A 4,526-nucleotide genomic window follows, 5' to 3' on the forward strand; every position below is an offset into this window, starting at 1 on the left:
CATGGCCAGTGTTACGTGTGAGCTGTCTAGATCCTGAAAGTAAGAGTGGATGAGCCAATTCACAGAAAACTTATGCGTTATAGGAAGGACTCAAGTCCAGAGGCAAGCACAGAGGCAAGCACAAAGGCAGAACTCAAGGCACGGATCATGATTTCCTTGATTTTTATTTTCAGAGGCATTTGGAATAACGTTGCTTCAGAGTTCATCTCCAAAGTGAAATTAGAGTTGAATAGAGTCTCCTGCCTCTCCTTGTCCTTCTTCATTCTTGGCCCATTAGCAGAGGGAGGAAAGTTGGGATGCTTCCTTTAACCAATGACTCAGGAAACTGTCTTTGTACCATCACCTCCTCCTGCTTTTAATAAGGCCACTTGATAACCCCAGAAGATTCAGTAGCCATGGTCTCCATGGATTCCTTTCAACTTAAACTTTATATTTTTAAAAAGCTTAATTGTGGTTTTTCGCAACGGGTTTGCTGCCAGAACACAGGTGTCGTGAAAACCACCGCTCATCCTAAACCAGAATGGGGAAGGAAAAGACTCATATCAACATTGTTGTCATCGGACACGTAGATTCGGGCAAGACTACCACTACTGGTCATCTGATCTACAAATGTGGTGGGATCGACAAAAGAACTATAGAAAAATTCGAGAAGGAGGCTGCTGAGATGGGAAAAGGCTCCTTAAAGTATGCCTGGGTCTTGGATAAACTGAAAGCTGAATGTGAACATGGTATCACCATTGATATCTCCCTGTAGAAATTCGAGACCAGCAAGTATTATGTACCATCATTGATGCTCCAGGACACAGAGACTTTATCAAAAACATGATTACAGGCACATCTCAGGCTGACTGTGCTGTCCTGATTGTTGCTGCTGGTGTTGGTGAATTTGAAGCAGGTATCTCCAAAAACGGGAAGACCCGTGAGCATGCCCTTCTGGCTTACACACTGGGTGTAAAACAACTAATTGTTGGTGTTGACAAAATGGATTCCACTGAGCCACCCTACAGCCAGAAGAGATACGAGGAAATCGTTAAGGAAGTCAGCACCTACATTAAGAAAATTGGCTACAACCCTGACATAGTAGCATTTGTGCCAATTTATGGTTGAAATGGTGACAACATGCTGGAGCCAAGTGCTAATATGCCTTGGTTCAAGGGATGGAAAGTCACCCATAAAGATGGGAATGCCAGTGGAACCACACTGCTTGAAGCTCTGCATTGCATTCTGCCACCAACTCGTCCAACTGACAAGCCCTTGTGTCTGCCTCTCCAGGACGTCTACAAAATTGGTGGTATTGGTACTGTCCCTGTGGGCCGAGTGGAGACTGGTGTTCTTAAGCCTGGCATGGTGGTCACTTTTGCTCCAGTCAATGTTACAACTGAAGTCAAGTCTGTTGAAATGCACCATGAAGCTTTGAGTGAGTCTCTTCCTGGGGACAATGTGAGCTTCAATGTCAAGAACGTATCTGTCAAAGATGTTCGTTGTGGCAATGTGGCTGGTGACAGCAAAAATGACCCACCAATGGAAGCAGCTGGCTTCACAGCTCAGGTGATTATCCTGAACAATCCAGGCCAAATTAGTGCTGGATATGCACCTGTGCTGGATTGGCACACAGCTCACATTGCTTGTAAGTTTGCTGAGCTGAAGGAGAAGATAGATCGTCGTTCTGGAAAAAAGCTGGAAGATGGTCCCAAGTTCTTGAAATCTGCTGATGCTGCCATTGTTGATATGGTTCCTGGAAAGCCCATGTGTGTTGAGAGCTTCTCTGACTATCTTCCTCTGGGCTGTTTCACGGTTTGTGACACGAGACAGATGGTTGCTGTGGGTGTCATCAAAGCAGTGGACAAGAAGGCAGCTGGAGCTGGCAAGGTCACCAAGTCTGCCCAGAAAGCTCAGAAGGCTAAATGAATATTATCCCCAATACCTGCCACCCCAGTCTTAATCAGTGGTGGAAGAACAGTCTCAGAACTGTTTGTGTCAATTGGCCATTTAAGTTTAATAGTAAAAGACTGGTTAATGATAACAAATGCATCGTAAAACCTTCAGAAGGAAAGGAGAATGTTTTGTGGACCATTTGTTTGTGTGTGTGTGTGGCAGTTTTAAGTTATTAGTTTTTAAAATCAGTACTTTTTTTTTTAAAGATTTTATTTATTTATTTGACAGAGAGAGATCACAAGTAGGCAGAGAGGCAGGCAGAGAGAGAGAGAGAGAGAGGAGGAAGCAGGCTCCCTGCTGAGCAGAGAGCCCGATGTGGGACTTGATCCCAGGATCCTGAGATCATGACCTGAGCCGAAGGCAGCAGCTTAACCCACTGAGCCACCCAGGCGCCCCCAAATCAGTACTTTTAAATGGAAACAACTTGACCAAAAATCTGTCACAGAATTTTGAGGCCCATTAAAACAAATGTTTAATAAGAAAAAAAAAAAAGCTTAATTGTGATCTTTTGAAGTGCCCAATTAAAGATTTAAAGAAATAATGAATATCCCAAGGTGTCTGTCTGCCCCAGGTTTCTTTGCAAATGAGAGAAGTAGACTTTTTCTCTCAACCATGGGGAATAATTTTAAAGCTGACTCTGCTTTTATTCCCTGCTCTTCATATCCAGTTGCTTTGATTTTTCTTTTCCATATTTCTCTGAACTTTCACTCTCCAGCTCTGAAGCCTGTTCTGACCAGAGCCTGACCAGCCTTTGGCTACCTTCTTCCTTTGTTCTCTGAGGGACCCCTAGACCTTTGTTGTGGAAGCAAAGAAAAAGCAAAATTCCACATGGTTGTTCCAGCCCTTCCACAGATAAGTACATGTTGTTTCCAGTGAGTTCATTTGGGAGCCCTGCAAGACATAGGGTTGAAACAGGCTTCTCTTTGAAACCTCAAGTGTTTCCTTTCCAAAAGAAAATTTTACTCCAGGGGATTCCAGGGACTAAAATACATGTCTATGTGAAATCTTCCATCTAGCTCTTCTCTCAGCAGAATGCACTCACTGTGCCAAGACTGATATAAGTGTCTCTCCTCTGCCCACAAGCCTCTCTAAGGTGCTTCATCACATGCTCTGCTTCCTATTTTCAGCCGTGCATCAGGTCCCTCAAGATCAGGGGCTATACCATTCATATACCCATTCATTTGCACATTCAATAATCACTTAACAAGTGCCTCCATTTTCCTGGTATTATCAGGTGCCAGGGATACCATTGTTACGAAAATCAAAAGCAATTCTTGTCCATTTGGAGCTATACAGACTTTTGGACAAAACAGACATATATCAAATGATCACATGAATAAATATCTAGCTATAAAACTATAAATATCTAGCTATAAAACTGTGAGCACACAGTGCTATGAGTACATAAATTGCTATATTTAGAGAGGTCAAGACTTTCCTGTGAAGTAAAAACTTACCAACTTCTGAAAGTTGGATAGGAATTCCCTTGGTAAAAAGGAAAAGGGAGGGAATATCACTGGAGCAGAAAAGAGGACCAAGAAGGAAGACCTAAAGTGATATGTCTAAAATATTCCTAATCTTCTAATATTCTCCTATCAATAAGGTGTCATTGGGTTGAGTTATCACCTGAACTGGAAAATGTTTGGCATTTATCTACCAAAAGCCAGGATCCAAGGCCCAGCTAAATGTGCCCCCTTCCCATATTTTGAAACATCTGCAAAGTCAGACTAACACCTCCAATTAAGAACCACTATATAGGGCTTACTAAAGATTCTTGTATTTAAATGTGATGTACAGAGTGGTGGAGGAGACATTGGAATGACATGAACTTGACAACAGTGGTAATGCTGATTCAATCTTTCAGAGTCTTGTGGGACAGGGGACAAATTTCTAAGAATTAATTCCCAGAATTGACTTTTTGAAATAAATGTGCTAACTACACTCATATTGAATGCTTAGTCTTGCCCCTGTCTCTATGTTCATCCCCCCTTGTGTTTTATCTACCTGTTTGTGTTTTCCAGGGTTAGCTTGCTAAGGCCATACACCAGAGAGATGTGGGATTCAATAGGTATTTAGGAAGGAAGATCAATAGTTTTGGACCATGTAATATATATGAGAGTAAAGGACATGGTTGTATAAAACTGGTTTGTGGCTACATAGTTGCTGAGATAAAATACTGGAAATATGACTATATTTTAGTAAGAGAGATTAGCCATTTTTTTGCAGATGTTCCTTTCAAATATCCAAGAAGTGATATCTCACAGTAGTATAACTAGATCAAGGGTTCAGGCATGAGGGGCACGTGGGTGGTTCAGTGGGTTAAAACCTCTGCTTTTGGCTCAGGTCATGATCCCGGGGTCCTGGGATTGAGCCCCGCATTGGGCTCTCTGCTCAGGAGGGAGTCTGCTTCCTCCTCTCTCTCTCTCTGTGCCTACTGGTAATCTCTGTCTATCAAATAAGTAAATAAATAAATCTTAAAAATAAAAAAAATGTTCAGGTATGAGAGCTGGTTCAGAAACATAATTTTGGGTATCAGACACGTGTAAGTAGGATATATTAGTCTGGTAAGCCTGACATAACATACCACTGAC

General features: G+C 42.2%; 1 pseudogene; it reads left to right on the forward strand.

Annotated features, from left to right (window-relative positions):
- Positions 1-453: 453 nt before the first annotated feature.
- Positions 454-2,036, forward strand: LOC132013077 (elongation factor 1-alpha 1-like; annotated as a pseudogene).
- Positions 2,037-4,526: the final 2,490 nt, after the last annotated feature.

This window comes from Mustela nigripes, chromosome 3 (genome assembly GCF_022355385.1).
Source record: "Mustela nigripes isolate SB6536 chromosome 3, MUSNIG.SB6536, whole genome shotgun sequence".
In the NCBI taxonomy this organism is placed as follows: Eukaryota; Metazoa; Chordata; class Mammalia; order Carnivora; family Mustelidae; genus Mustela; species Mustela nigripes.